Here is a 17,100-nt window from a genome sequence, read left to right as displayed (position 1 = left end):
CCAGTAGGTCAGAAGTTTACATGCACTAAGTTGACTGTGCCTTTAAACAGCTTGGAAAATTCCAGAAAATAATGTCATGGAAGCTTCTGATAGGCTAATTGACATAATTTGAGTCAATTGGAGGTGTACCTGTGGATGTATGTCAAGGCCTACCTTCAAACTCAGTGCCTCATTGCTTGACATCATTGGAAAATCAAAAGAAATCAGCCAAGACCTCAGGAAAAGATTTGTAGACCTCCACAAGTCTGGTTCATCCTTGGGAGCAATTTCCAAATGCCTGAAAGGTACCACGTTCATCTGTACAAACAATAGTACGCAAGTATAAACACCATGGGACCACGCAGCCATCATACTGCTCAGGAAGGAGACGCGTTCTGTCTCCTAGAGATTAACTTACTTTGGTGCGAAAAGTGCAAATCAATCCCAGAACAACAGCAAAAGACCTTGTGAAGATGCTGGAGGAAACATGAACAAAAGTATCTATATCCACAGTAAAACAAGTCCTATATCAACTTAACCTAAAAGGCCGCTCAGCAAGGAAGAAGCCACTGCTCCAAAACCGCCATAAAAAAGCCAGACTACGGTTTGCAACTGCACATGGGGACAAATATCATACTTTTTGGAGGAATGTCCTCTGGTCTGACGAAACAAAAATAAAACTGTTTGGTCATAATGACCATCGTTATGTTTGGAGGAACCTTGCAAGCCGAAGAACACCATCCCAACCGTGAAGCACGGGGGTGGCAGCATCATGTTGTGGGGGTGCTTTGCTGCAGGAGGGACTGGTGCACTTCACAAAATAGATGGCATCATGAGCCAGCAGCATACCACCCTGCATACCACTACTGGCTTGCTTCTGAAGCTAAGCAGGGTTGGTCCTGGTCAGGCCCTGGATGGGAGACCAGATGCTGCTGGAAGTGGTGTTGGAGGGCCAGTAGGAGGCACTCTTTCCTCTGGTCTAAAAAATATCCCAATGCCCCAGGGCAGTGATTGGGGACACTGCCCTGTGTAGGGTGCCGTCTTTCGGATGGGACGTTAAACGGGTGTCCTGACTCTCTGAGGTCAATAAAGATCCCATGGCACTTATCGTAAGAGTAGGGGTGTTAACCCCGGTGTCCTGGCTAAATTCCCAATCTGGCCCTCAAACCATCATGGTCACCTAATCCCATCATGGTCACCTAATCCCCAGTTTACAATTGGCTCATTCATCCCCCTCCTCTCCCCTGTAACTATTCCCCAGGTCGTTGCTGCAAATGAGAATGTGTTCTCAGTCAATTTACCTGGTAAAATAACGGTTAAATAAAAATAAATAAATAAATGAGGAAGAGGAAATTATGTGGATTTATTGAAGCAACATCTCAAGACATCAGTCAGGAAGTTAAAGCTTGTTCGCAAATGGGTCTTCCAAATGGACAATGACCCCAAGCATACTTCCAAAGTTCTGGCAAAATGGCTAAAGGACAACAAAGTCAAGGTATTGGAGTGGCCATCACAAAGCCCTGACCTCAAGCCTATAGAAAATTTGTGGCCGAACTGAAAAAGCGGGTGTGAGCAAGGAGGCTACAAACCTGAGACAGTTGCACAAGCTCTGTCAGGAGGAATGGGCCAAAATTCACCCAACTTATTGTGGGAAGCTTGTGGAAGGCTACATGAAACGTTTGACCCAAGATGAACAATTTGAAGGCAATGCTACCAAATATTAATTGAGTGTATGTAAACTTCTGACCCACTGGGAATGTGATGAAAGAAATAAAAGCTGAAATAAATAATTCTCTCTAATATTATTCTGACATTTCACATTCTTACAATAAAGTGGTGATCCTAACTGACCTAAAACAGGGAAATCTTACTAGGATTAAATGTCAGGAATTGTGAAAAACAGAGTTTAAATGTATTTGGCTAAGGTGTATGTAAACTTCCTTCTTCAACTGCATAGTATACTTCAGATATACTAGAAAAGTACATCTCATGTTTGAAGTATATTATTTTTATTTGTTTATATTTAACTATACTTGAGCATATATTAAAATGTAAAAAATTATCGCTAGCTAACAAGATCTCATCTTAGAAAACATGCCATGGTTTCTGCCTAGAAATCTCCTCTGACTATTTTTTAAGCCCTTATTGGAGGGACAGCACAGCGCACGAGCAAGGCCGAGAGATACAGGAGTTGGCAGCCCACAGGACCACTGGGAACCAGGGCTATATGTGCGTTCATTTTCACCTCTCAAAACGTAGGCTACTTCTAATAAAATTAACAAAGCACTCGCAAGTTTAGCTAGCTAGCTACTGTGATGAATAGCTAGTTGCAGATATGTCGATTTCAGAAACTACAAATCTAATGTGCCTTTCTAATGATTGAAGGGCCGGATGCCGCTTGTTATAGACTTGAGCTCCCTCGCCTCTAGGCTACTGTATTGTGGGCACAGTATTGACAACAGAAATGCTATGACCATTCCAATCTATCAATAACTAGCAATATGTAGTTCAAAAAGAGGTAGTCCAACTTTGGCTGCCTTTCATGTTCCATAAGGCATAAATGAGTATATGATGAGTTTTTCAACTGTGATTATTATCCAATTAAGCAGGTAAGCTTATCCACCAATTTAGCTCCCGACTGTGCATGCATGCATTGCATGATCAACGTTGCAAATGTGTAGCACAAGTCATTGATCATATGGGCCTGTCGCATATGTGGATGCTCATAATAGAGATGTATTTTTATTTCTAGGATCAGATACCTATATGAATGAATAGGCAATTCCATCTTAAATTCTGGTATTGGGCAATGTCCTATCAATTTCATGAAAAATATTTAACCTTTTCCCGGTTATTTCTATGGTCTCTGGTATAGTAATATGCTGCAGTTGATTGACTGGTTCCCCGAGTGACATCAAAGTCCATTGTTTCAGAACGCCAAACGTCCAGAACGTTCAAAAGTACTTTGCAATAACAATAATATGGTGCCTGGTGAAGGGTTTCCTTATCCCTGACCCCTTGTTTCATATACACCCTTTAACTCAAGTCTATTACAGGTAGTGTGGTAATAACACAATATTAACACAATTCTATTACAGGTAGTGTGGTATTAACACAAGTCTATTACAGGTAGTGTGGTAATAACACAATATTAACACAAGTCTATTACAGGTAGTGTGGTAATAACACAATATTAACACAAGTATATTACAGGTAGTGTGGTAATAACACCATTTGAATCCTTGTCTCGGTGGGAATTGGACAACATATCGCTCCATGGTGGAGAAGACCCTGGATGCTGCAGTCAAGGTCCATAACCTTTCTGCTGGCCCCAGTAAGACAGTGGGGTTGATGCTAGAGGGAGCTAAAGACTGGAGTCCTACCATGTACAGCCGCCAGGTAGAGGTGGGCACAACAACTAGTAGCTGCACGGTTTCCTAAAATTCCCAAGTGTTCCATAAATCCCATATGGAAGATGCCCGATATCAGGAAGGAATAAGCAGAAAATCCAGAATCCTCCAACCTGGGAATTTTGCTTACCGGAATTGGCAACCTTAAGTAATCCTTAATAAGTAAACATCCCTTTTTCAGGACCCTGTTTTTCAAAGATAATTAGTTAAAATCCAAATAACTTCACAGATCTTCATTGTGGTATGCAATTAAGGTCACAGTTCTGAAAACTTAGGACACTAAAGAGGCCTTTCTACTGACTCTGAAAAACACCAAAAGAAAGATGCCCAGGGTCCCTGATCATCTGCGTGAACGTGCCTTAGGCATGCTGCAAGGAGGCATGAGGACTGCAGATGTGGCCAGGGCAATAAATTGCAATGTCCGTACTGTGAGACGCCTAAGACAGCTCTACAGGGAGACAGGATGGACAGCTGATCGTCCTCGCAGTGGCAGATCACGTGTAACAACCCCTGCACAGGATCGGTACATTCGAACATCACACCTGCGGGACAGGTACAGGATGGCAACAACAACTGCCCGAGTTATACCAGGAACGCACAATCCCTCCATCAGTGCTCAGACTGTCCGCATTAGGCTGAGAGAGGCTGGACTGAGGGCTTGTAGGCCTGTTGTAAGGCAGGTCCTCACCAGACATCACCGGCAACAATGTCGCCTATGGGCACAAACCCACCGTCGCTGGACCAGACAGGACTGGAAAAAAGTGCTCTTCACTGAAGAGCCGCGGTTTTGTCTCACCAGGGGTGATGGTCGTATTCGCGTTTATCGTCAAAGGAATGAGCGTTACACCAAGGCCTGTACTCTGGAGAGGGATTGATTTGGAGGTGGAGAGTCCATCATGGTCTGGGGACGTGTGTCACAGCCTCATCGGACTGAGCTTGTTGTCATTGCAGGCAATCTCAACGCTGTACATTACAGGGAAGACATCCTCCTCCCTCATGTGGTACCCTTCCTGCAGGCTCATCCTGACATGACCCTCCAGCATGACAATGCCACCAGCCATACTGCTCTTTTTTTGCACGATTTCCTGCAAGACAGGAATGTCAGTTTTCTGCCATGGCCAGCGAAGAGCCCGGATCGCAATCCCATTGAGCACGTCTGGGACCTACCTGTTGGATAGGAGGGTGAGGGCTAGGGCCGTTCCCCCCAGAAATGTCCGGAAACTTGCAGGTGCCTTGGTGGAAGAGTGGGGTAACATCTCACAGCAAGAATTGGCACATCTGGTGCAGTCCATGAGGAGGAGATGCACTGCAGTACTTAATGCAGCTGGTGGCCACACCAGATACTGAGTGTTACTTTTGATTTTGACCCTCCCTTTTGTTCAGGGACACATTGTTTAATTTCTGTTGGTCACATGTCTGTGGAACTTGTTCAGTTTGTCTCAGTTGTTGAATCTTATGTTCATACAAATATTTACACATGTTAAGTTTGCTGAAAATAAATGCAGTTGACCGTGAGAGGACGTTTCTTTTTTTGCTGAGTTTAGTTGAAATGATTAATTGAGGTGCCAACTTTAAAGTACGGTCTGCCATAATTGTATGACATCAATTTGTAGCACTATACTAATGAATAGTCAGGCCCATTTGTAAAGCTAAATTGCATGGCTCCCTAAATACATAAATCCAGACACTCCCGGAAGCTGGTGTCAAATGAAAATGATGCCATCAGTTCCCTGACATCCCAATGTGTTCATCTTACCCAGTGAGTGAATTAAACATCGGTGCTTTCAGCACAGTAGATTAGAGGTGCTAACAGTGCAGCTTGCTCTGTCTCTGTCAATGCATCACTCAGGCTCTGTACTCCTGACAATACACTCACATCTGCAGGACAGTCCACGCCATGTTAGACTTCAAATGAACTGTACAATGACCTGCAAATGACAAGCCGAGAGAGTTGCAGCCCCTTGTGATTTAGTGTGAATGAGTTTTAACCCTTCGTTAGCGAGGAAGAGGGGAGAAAGCATAGTCTATGATCCTGATGTTGCCGGAATGTTTAAAAAGGTCAATATGCTGATATTTTTTGACAGCATGTGACCTTTAGTTAAAAAAGTAGCAAAACCGGTTGAATTGAAATAACTTCTTCTTTGTTTAGTTCTGGCACATAATGTATCATAGTCAAAGCATGCTGTCTCCTCTGCAGCCATCTCCCAATGAGTGACTCGACTGTTAATACATCGTATTGATCTCATATCAAAAGGTGCTATTTAAATGCAACAGATTTCCCAGGGACCATTGGCCCATTCTGTTTGGATTTGAACTGAATTGCAAATGTGTCTGTGGTGACCAGGTGGCCCAACATCTGGCCTCTACTAGGCTTAGCGGAGATGTCAGCAACCAGATGCATCCGGTTTTCAGGAATACAGCTAATTCAACGTAGCTTCCGTTTCCGCTGAAATACGGATGTAGGAACTCCGCTCAAGCGTTTTCTTTTATGCCTGCTATGTTAGGTTAGGCCTCTGCCTACGGAGGGAGGGCCTATGAGGTCGCCGAAATGGCCCATGTCACCAGCAAGGGATGGCCCTTCGTGCACAAGCACCTTGTATCTAAATTCCCATACATTGAGATTGAGGTTTGTATGTACATCATATATAGGGTTGCATAATCCCGGTAGTTTTCCCAAAATTCCCAACCAGGATTTCTGGAAAACCTGGTAATTTAGGAAACGTTACCAGAGTTAACTTAAAATCAACAGAGCAGAACAGTGAATAAGTGAGTGACAAGAGGTGCATTAAGAACATGTATAGACTAAGCATTATATTTTCTAGTTCCAGAATTCCATTAAAGAGTATGTATCCACGGCCATATTGTTTCCAGATCCAGTATGCCATCAAAGAGTATGCATGCACAGTCATCGATGTGATCGTCAGGCGCACGTGGCTGGGCTTCCTGAACGTGTAAGCGGCCGAGGAGGTCCTCCCACGCATTGTAGGCATCATGGGAAAACATCTGGTGTGGAGCAGGCAGTGAAAGAGGGTGAGCTGCACCACCATTTTTTATTTTTTTTTACACATCTATTGTACAGTATATTGTAGGGATGGGTTAAGAAGGAAAGACGTGGTGGTTTGACTGGAGTGTTGTCTGTGAGATAGGGTTGCAAAATTCCAGTAAATTTTCCAAAATTCCCAACATTACGGAAATCCTGGTTAGGGGATTCCCAGTTTTTTGTTTTTTTTGGACACACCTACTCATTCCAGGGTTTTTCTTTATTTTGACTATTTTCTACATCATAGAATAATAGTGAAGACATCAAAACTATGAAATAACACATAGTAACCAAATAGTAACCAAAAAAGTCTGAAAAATATATATATATTTTATATTTGAGATTCTCCACAGCTGGTTGAAAGAATGCCAAGAGTGTGCAAAGCTGTCATCAAGGCAAAGGGTGGCTACTTTGAAGAATCTCAAACATAATATATACTTTGATTTATTTACCACTTTTTTGGTTACTACATGATTCCATATGTGTTATTTCATAGTTTTGATGTCTTCACTATTATTCTACAATGTAGAAAATAGTAAAAATAAAGAAAAACCCATGAATGAGTAGGTTTGTCCAAACTTTTAACTGGTCCCAGATTTTCTTGCTTATCCCCTTCTGATTCCGGGAAATCTTCCAATCGGGATTCTTGTAATCTTGGGAATTATGGGAAAGTTAGTGGAATTTTGCAACCCTATCTCACAGACAACACTCAAACCACCACGTCTTTCCTTCTTAAACCATTCCTACAATTCACTGTACAATAGAAATGTGAAAAACAATCCTATTGACTGCCATTCCCAGTATCTTTCTCCCATTCCCCCACTGATATTCCTACTCAGATATTCCCGCACATGCATTTGATCAACCTCACATTAACCCGGATACGTTTGATCTTTAAAAGGCCATTAATTGGCTTTGGTCATTACCATAGGTTAATTACTGAGATTTGCTCTGCGCTGTTACTACATTCACACTGTAATCATATGCATCTAACAAAAGCCATTCACTACTTGGGTATCCACTAAATAGGTATTGTGTTGATATTTCTATTCCAGTCTAGGTTTTGTTTGTATTAGGCTATTAATAGAGAAACACCTAACTAGAGCTTGTTTGATTCTCATGGATTCAGATGGGGGCCTCACCCTTCCTCTAATTCTACTCCTGCAGTAGGACCACTGAAACGTTAGCCCAGTTGTGGAGTGATTGTTGTCTGCATTCCTCAGAGCACCTTTACCAATCCATGACCAAGTCAAACTAAAAGCTAACCGGACGTGAAAGTATTAATTCACTGACCCCTGTTTGGACTGTAATTATGGATTCAGGTGTAGCTACTAGCTACAGTATTCGTGGTAGATTTCAGCCTACCTGTTTGTACAGTATGTGAGTGTCTGAGTGTCTGCTATGTGATGAATGTGTGCTCATGTGTGTCAGTAGTGCTGGTGCTGCTGTGATTAATGTCTTGTCTTCAAATGGCCCTTCACCTTCATGTTATGTGTACTTCCTGTAGGAGAAGTTAGCTGCAGCCTAACAGTTTGTGTACTATGAGATTGGCCTCGCTTCGAGCAGCTGGCCGACACCCTCACTCCTGCTTAGGTGGACAAGTAAGGCAGACACTCTGCTCTCAACACAAATGTGACTTCCTCCCGGAGACCGGGGTTCAAGCCCGGAGTCGACTCTGTATTCCCTTGTAACTAAAGTCTAAATAAAGCCTGAAATTATATTTGGGGGAAAAAGACACAGGCTGAGGAGAGGACTCCTCCACACTACTGTCCCCTTCTCCCCTCTCCTTCCCTGTCTCTCTCAGAGGTCTAGCCTTGCGCAGCGCCAACTGCCACCTACCACTTAATTTCTTCTGTCAACAGGTATATGAAAAGGTTCCGGAAGTTTGACAAAGAAAATAAGGGCTTCCTCACAACACCGTGGACGTTCAGCGGGTATTAGAGGTAACGAACGATCATCAGTCTCATTTTGCATTTCCCTTTGTCCTCTCTTCTGAAGTGTGTGTGTGTGTATTTAGTAGTGGGCCGCCACGCAGCTCTGACGATCCTCTTTTAGCTCAGTAACCATGACACTCCGTCTCTGTCACGCACGCGACAGCAGCGCTCCCTCCAACTGATCTCAGACATGAGGAGCAGGTGGGCTAATTATGAGTATTAGTTGTCAAATGATGTTTGAAGTATCATTCAGGCCCTCCGACATAAGGTAATGGTCATATGCAATGGAATGTGCCATTGTAATCTTCGGACCCAAAACAACTTTAAAATGGTCAATAAAATCATATAATGGTGATAATAACAACAGAATTTGCCATGCACACGTGAATTATCAGATGTTGATTACTATTGATTGCCGTGGTGATGTTAGTAGTAGCTCCTGCAGTTTGAACGGCATGTTGTGGAAAACATTCAAGAAGTGTTTGGTTTGAAATCCACTGGGGTATTACTATCGGGAGTATTTAATGTAGGTGCCTGTCGTTAATCCCAACCTATTCACATCCATTCCATTGAAAGTGTATGGATTAGCTGTATATAAAGATTCATCTGGCAACAGGCCTCTGCAAGAGACCCCTCTTCTCTCTACTAATTGAGCTGTGGGTTGGCTGTGGGGGTTGTGTGGGAGTTTCTGTCAACACAATATCTAAATTAAATGTGTTTCGTTGCTAGGGAGCAAATACCGGGGTGACATATTCATAAGAAGCCTCCTCTCAGATATGATATGAATATACTGGATGTGTGTCACTCGGGATATTACCGTCGCTGAAGTGACTTGATGAGACCATGGTCTGCGTCCCAAACGGCACCCTTTGCAGCCCCCTTGGCCCTGGTCAAAAGTGGTGCACTATAAAGGGAATAGGGTGCCATTTGGGATGCGCCCATGTGGTTCATAGCTCTGGTGTTTGAGATGGAGACACAGCAACTGCACCAGTCTACTGACGTCGGTTCTCAACTATGTTTCCTTTGTTTCAGAGTATCAATGTCTACATAGATGCAGACACACTCCATGGAATTCTGAATGAAGTTGACCTCAATGAAAATGGTGGAATTTAACAAATTCTTGCAGGTACAGTATATGTATTTTGTCCGATTATAATCATTTCTATGTTGGGTGTTTTGTGCTAAAAATCTCTTAAATCCCAAATCCCTGCAATATATATATTTTTTGGTCTCTCTATATATGTTTTGTTTATCCTAAAAGATGTCCACTATAAAAAAAACAATATACATTTTTAAGTTTTCTATTGTGTATAATAGTTCATGGTTTGAATAGATGTGTGTTCCTGCATATACACACACACACATGGGTGTGTGTGTGTGTGTGTGTGTGTGTGTGTGTGTGTGTGTGTGTGTGTGTGTGTGTGTGTGTGTGTGTGTGTGTGTGTGTGTGTGTGTGTGTGTGTGTGTGTGTGTGTGTGTGTGTGTGTGTGTGTAAGTGCGTGCATGTATACGTGTATACGTGTGTGTCTGTTAGAGAGAGAGTGAAGTGCACACACACACACACACACACACACAAATGTGCTCCCTCCCTCCCTCTTCTCTCCTCTCCTCTTGACACTGCCAGGCTTCTCCTGCTCGGTGACAATGATGAATGCAGAACATGAGACACATTAATGCAGGGGATTCTGGTCAATGTCAGCCCTTTCTTCACTGTGTCAAGTTAAACAAACAAGATCAAGGCAAAGGGAATGGTAATTGTCCCTCAAGAGATAAGAGACGTGCTATGAAGGCCCGTTATGGGGATCCTCCTCCATGTTAGTCCTAAACATGGTCAGACTTCCTCTGCCACTAGGCTCTGGGATGGAAAGTTCACTTTACCACCGCTGAGGACCCTGCTCTTAGAAACAATGTTCCGTATTCACAAAGTGTCTCCGAGTACGAGTGCTGGTCTAGGATCAACTTCCCCCTGTACATGTCATCTTATTCATTATGATTTTAAAGGCACAACTGATCCTAGATCAGCACTCCTACTCTTAGACACTTAGGGCCCGATTCAGATTTAGGAAATCTATTCCTTTTTATGTGCTTTTATTTAAGCACTTCTCAGTAGTTGACATTCAGATTTACCGTATGCAGGTGCATAATGGGCTTTGCAGCTCTCCGCGCACTGAATACATTGAATTAAACTGCTGAAAACCAATTTTCTAGTGGAATTTTCATTCAATAGGGGTTTCAGTACATTTATCTAAAGCCATCCCTGTAAATACGGTGTACCTTTTAATTATAGTTTTATCGACAGACAGAAAGAAAGCCATCTAAATACACGAGTATTCGTCTCCATTTCAGCACCAGTTGGTACATTTAAAAATACTCAGATCTTGTGGATTATCTAGTGTTCAGGAAAGTATTTACGAATCATACATCAACAGGGTTTGAGAGCCTGTACGCATTAAACATATTGATGAATTAAAAATACAATGGTTTGCCAAAAGTTGCCATATTCAATTGTTCAATCAAAGAAATATTGGAAGATGAGAAACGTGTACAATAGTGGATGAACAATAAACCTATAAATCTACCTTAATTAATCCTGACTAATCATTGAACTGTGATGAAACCGGTCCAGTGGTCGTGTGCCAGGCTCAAGGTTTAAACTGCTATCTAATGTCTGCGTTCCGTAATCAAGTTGGCTACATGCCCCAAATGATTGCCCAACTTGTAATACATTAGCCTAATATGATCCACTATTGCTAGCGACTCTAACTAATGAAATTATGCAAATGTAGACTACACTTTCGTCAACGCACTAAAGTGAGAATTATTACGAGGCGGCAGGTAGCCTGGTGGTTAGAGCGTTGGGCCAGTAACCGAAAGGTTGCTGGATTGAATCCCTGAGCTGACGAGGTCAAAATCTGTTGTTCTGCCCCTGAACAAGGCAGTTAACCCACTGTTCCCCGGTAGGCCGTCATTGTAAATAAGGATTTGTTCTTAACTGACTTGCCTAGTTAAATACAATTATGTATGTGGGTATTTCTGACAGTGGCTACTGATAGTAGCTAATATTTAATATTATAGAAATTGTATTATTATTATTTTTAAGTCAGCGCATATAATTTAAAACATTCCAGAGTGCATAAATCAATTTGGTAGGTTCGGCGCTACTTCCAGTGCCCACAGGTTTCCATAGGCTACAGCCTTGGCTTGAGTCTCCAAATTTCAGCCCAACAAATTATGAAGCCATAGGCTTACAATTACAATTCTGAATAACGACGCAGCTATTTACTGTATACATACGTCACTGTGGAAAAGATGCTGAAATACCTGTCATGTTGACATGCTTTTCAGTTTGCTGAAATATGACTGGTTTCACGTTTGTCTCCAGCGATCACAAAATAGATTTAAAACAATTGTCATTTATATTTACAATCCCCTTCTCCAAACATATTACTCATTTACCTATCGCTTATCAATAGTTCTTATCAATTCATAAATTACAGTGCATAGAGGTTGGTGTTATTTTGATCAGAAAAAATGTAGTCTAGGTTTTTCCACTTGGAACCTACAGGTTGCTTGGCCTTATTCATAGTTTCCTCACACTTGAAGGTGTCACGTTCCTGACCTTATTTCCTTTATTTTGTCTTTGTTTAGTATGGTCAGGACGTGAGCTGGTTGGGCATTCTGTGTTATGTGTTTCTATGTTTAGGTTCATTGTTAATTAGCCTGATATGGTTCTCAATCAAGGGCAGGTGTTTTACGTTTCCTCTGATTGAGAACCATATTAAGTTAGGCTGTTCACACCGTTTGTTTGTGGGTGATTGTTCCTGTGTTAGTGTTTATGCCACACGGGACTGTCTCGTTTGTGAGTTTGTTCCTGTTCGTGTGTTCTTCGTTGTCTGTAAGTTCTCATGTTCAGGTCTGTTTACGTCGTTTGTTGTTTTGTAGTTTATTAAGTGTTTTTCGTCTTTATTATTATTTAAATAAATCATTATGTCTTCATACCTCGCTGCATATTGGTCCGATCCTTGCTCCTCCTCAGACGAGGAGGAAAACCAACGTTACAGAAGGTGGTGGAATCATAAGGGCATTAAGTCATGGTCACAATATGGCGTATCTGTAGACACGCCTCCGCCACACCTCCATTTCTTTGATCTTGCTGGTGTTAGCTTTTCCCATGCGTAAGTTCAAGGTCAGAAAACAGATAGAGAGAAAAGTGTATAAAAAGGGAATGAAGTTCCATTTGCACGTGCGTAACTCGGGTCTGAATTTCCCCCTCAATGAATACAGGCCAATGTCCATATTGCTCTTAGAAGAGGGGTTTGTTTCATACCAGAGACAGGGAAGCATTTGCATATAAACATAACATTGACATAAACATATCATCATTCTATAAACATCACATTGACTTCGCTCGGCGTATTAAGGAGGATTTCATTTGAGGTTGAGGTGGCATGACTTGTCTGAGCCCTTCGTTCCATGTGTCAGACGCGTGAACTTTTCGTGACGTGTTAAGAGCATATGCACTCTCTGCTGAAATCCAATTAATTAGGAGAAAGAATGGAAATATTTACATTAGGCTGTTAAACTAAATATGAAACTCATCAATGCCATCAAATGGATGTTCATTTAGTAAGGATCATGCTGTGTGCTTGGAATCAAAGAAAATACAAATAAAACTGAATACCCATATTCATAAAGCAGTGCTGATTTAGGATCAGTTTGGCCTTTTCGATCTCAATGAATATGATTATATGGATAGGGGGATCAGCCTTCCTCCTCGGACGCTTGATACATACAGCCCCTGGACCAAGTTATTTCTAAGATTGATTGGCTCCTAGAAGCTGGTTTGATCTTCATTAGTGTACTTTTTTTGTGTGGAAGAACCATTTATTTCCTGGTTTTCTAGTGTTGGATTAGTGTCCAGTGGCTGAAGGTTCTGTATATAGTGGTATGGTCTTCCTCACTTAAAGCCTGAGCTGACTTACAACCAGGATGGCCGGCAAGCTGAACATGTTCTAGCATGATAATGACTCAAAGAGTCTCTTGCTCTCACTCTCACTCTCACACTCACACTCACACTCTAAGATGCATCGTACACAGGGCCACGCTCCAGCCTCGTCAACCACATCTGTATGGGCTTTAAACAAATCCCTCTGACTTGTATGTTGCCGTGCCATACATGTCGGATTGTATTATTATATTATGAGCGTAATGTATGACATGACAAATGAAGTCTGAAGGGTTGGTTAAAGCACGTTTTGTATAGCAGTATACAGACCTGGGGACCAGGATGGCGTGCACAACCCAAAGATACTTAACTCTTACTGAACTTACCGTATATCTTCCATTGGAGTTTCTCTGCTGATACACATACGTAGCTGATGCCTCGCCTCGAATCTTGCAAACTTGCTTCGGTTATGCTTGATAGTTGTTTTAATTATTCATTGAGATATGAAATGACTTATTTATTTCAATGGGTCTATTTATTTGAGTATTTAGACATTGTTTGTGAATGTTTTCTAATGTATGCCTTTACCGTTATTTTTTAACATTCTCTAAAGGGCACACAACTGAATGTTGAATACAGTGCAAAGTAATGTGCAATGCATGTTGACAACGTGAATTGTGTAGCGTACTACTGTGCCTTTTTATACATTTTAGATACTGAAAATCAAAAGGTAGGCGTTTTCATACAAAATAGTGTATGCTGGATATTGTAATTTCAGACCACGCATTCGTAAAATTCTATGGTTTACATTATGTAATGCAATGTAACTGTTCTAGTCAACACAAGGCTTAGTTGTAAACGATAGCATGTTTCACTCACTGCCATTTACATCTATGTTTTATCCCTTTCAAATAGACTCTAAATGCTAGATTTGTATTATATTAATTTAGTCGACATCAAATCTGAAACAAATCAACAGTAAGCATGTTTAAATATTCCACAGTAGGTATGTAGATGTGATTGGTTCCTGGAAACATTATTGTCTTGCATGATTTTATTATACTGAATGGGATTAAGTGTTGTATTTGATGCTGGCTTTTAATTTCTGTATCTGTCTGTGCACTTGGTGTTTTTATGACTTAATTTATTACTTGTGGTTTGTCTGGTAAGCCACTTGCATTTATAGAGTAATAAGGGAATGTATTTAATGTGCCTTGCTTTCAGATCCAGTGCGAATTGAGAGCATGAATCAACTGAGTTGATTAAGCCATACTCTCCCTGGCTTTTAAGCGTGCTTAATTTCACAGTAACTATAAATAAAGCAATTATTTTCTCATGCACACTGTTAAAGTAAAGATTTCATGTGTTTGCCACTAGTACGCCAATTGTTTATGAGGGCAGTTTCAAAGAGTTACATCTCTGACTGTCAATTCTTAATTAATCCACTTTGAAAGTTGACTAGAGAGCACGAGACCAATTCACTGAACCCGTGGTTGTTGTTGTTTTTTGTTCGTATGAATAAAGCTCACGTTGTTAGGGAATTGTTCTTAGACTACATCGATGGGAAATGTAAGGGTTAAACGCAGGGAGTTACAATGCATACTTCTGTTGGGCTTAATCTACAGATTGTTTCTCGCCAGCCATGCGGGTATTACGCAACGCTAACTCGTCAAAAGCGCGACAACAGTGATATTCTCAAGACATAGTATGTGGGAGGGCTTATCCGCGCCTCTACTGCCAACTCCAGCACATGAGGATACTTGATGTATGACTTGGATTTACTCTTTTATTCGGGTGGTTGGATGGTCAGTTGTTCTTATGCTGCCGGGTGACGTTTTGTCTAAGCAACGGAATATAAATTGAGTTGCTGAAGGAAGCAACTGCTTTCAGCAATAAGGACTCATTTGAATAAATAATGCTGGTAAATGAACCACTATCAAACTGCAACAGTTGTCTGTATTTTTTTTTTTTTGTGAACAATTGTTTTTGAGTCGCTTTATCAGTACAGTCAATGAGAATAATAAAAATATATATGTTGTGTCTATTTCTTACAATATGTTCTGTATTCCCTGATTCTACTAGACATGTGTATCTGTTTCAACAGGAACAGGAGTGTCTCCTCCACTATATTTTTATGTACATTGTGGTCCAGTGACTGATTCTAATGTGGACAGCTAACAAGACTATTGATCCAGCTATCTGGCGAGACAAACATAGCTTGTGTAGTGCCAGTTAGATAGCTCAGTGAGAGAGAGATACTGGCCAGCGAGGAGATCTTTCTCTCATAAAAAAAAACATAAAAAGGTCAAATTAATGTCCATACACACAGTAGTTTTGCAAAATATGTTAACTTTCCCAAAATTCCCAGGTTTTTTAAAATCCTGGCTGGAAGATTCCCAGAATCCGGAGGGAATAAGGAAGAAATTGGGAATTCTCCGACCAGGATTTCTGGAAAACTTGCCTTTGTTATATGATGAACTTTAAAAAAAAATCTGAACGGAAAATCTTATCAGATTTTGGAACCTATTCTATAGGATTTTAGAAGTCCAATAGGACTGGTTCCAAAATCTGATAGGATTTTTCAATTGAATTCATGTATTGGAATCCCTGTGATTCAATACTATAGGATAGAATCTCATAGGAATCCAATTGTGCATAAGAGCATTTTCTTACTCTGTAAATGGTGAAACTTGTGAGAAATATACATTATCAGTCAAAAGTTTGGACACACTTACTCATTCAAGGGTTTTTCTTCATTTGCACTATCTTCTACGTTTTTTTATATATTCTACATAGAATAATAGGTAAGACATCAAAACAATGAAATAACACATATGAAATCATGTAGTAACCAAAAAAGTGTTAAACAAACCACAAAGTATTTTATATTTTAGATATTTCAAAGTAGCCACCCTTTGCTTTGAGGACAGCTTTGCACACTCTTGGCATTCTCTCAACCAGCTTCATGAGGTTGAAAACCTGAGATTCTCTGCACAGCCACAGCCTTGTGGTGAGCTGAGTGTGGCTAATTAACACCACGAACTCATGCTAGCTGTGACATCATCAGTCACTCTTAAAGTGACAGGCTTTCTTACAGGGGAATAAAACAGAAATTAATGTTTAACTGTTGTTTCTAAAATAAACTAAACTGTTGTAATTCATGTTGCTGTATTGTACTGGAACTAATGACAACAAACTACAATTTAATGGGTTCAATTAAGAAAAAAGTTCCAATAGGATTCTGATAGAGATACAAAATCATATAGGATTGTGAGAATCATATAGGGTCCAATAGGATTACTTTTGATTCCCAATAGGAACAAAAGTAGTCCAATAGAATTCCAATAGGATTCTGATACAGGTGACACAAAACCCTATGAGAATGAGACTGTGAGAATCCTATAAGATTCTAATGGGAAAAAAATCACTAGTCCTATAGGATTTTTTGACTAGGGTGGGGATTTGGGGAAAGTCACCAGAATTTTGCAAGCAGTCTTCCACCATTATAGTCTTAAAATACCAATACCTAAATGCCCATAGACAAATAGCATACCACAGTTATTGAATGCCATCCACTGAACACAATGAACTCCTCATGCGGTATAACCGCTACCTTCCAAGAACATGTTATTCTCCACTGTTGTACACATACGAATGGTGTTGTGTATAGCCATGCATGCCTGTCTGAGTCTCCATATGTAATTCAAAAGTAATGGGCCAACGTTCATGGATGGGAGAATTCTACTTAACATTTTCTCTCGTAGAAAATGGGCGAAAGTCAAAATGAACCTG

The 17,100-nt window shown here is 40.9% G+C and overlaps 1 pseudogene; it reads left to right on the top strand.

The window, feature by feature from the left end:
• Positions 1–17,100, top strand: part of LOC129821497 (glycerol-3-phosphate dehydrogenase, mitochondrial-like) — an 82,286-nt pseudogene that overhangs the window by 30,506 nt on the left and 34,680 nt on the right.

The sequence above is a fragment of the Salvelinus fontinalis genome, chromosome 23 (assembly GCF_029448725.1).
Source record: "Salvelinus fontinalis isolate EN_2023a chromosome 23, ASM2944872v1, whole genome shotgun sequence".
NCBI classification, from domain to species: Eukaryota; Metazoa; Chordata; class Actinopteri; order Salmoniformes; family Salmonidae; genus Salvelinus; species Salvelinus fontinalis.
Note: the sequence above shows the minus strand (reverse complement) of the source record. Positions and strands in the feature narration are given on the sequence as shown.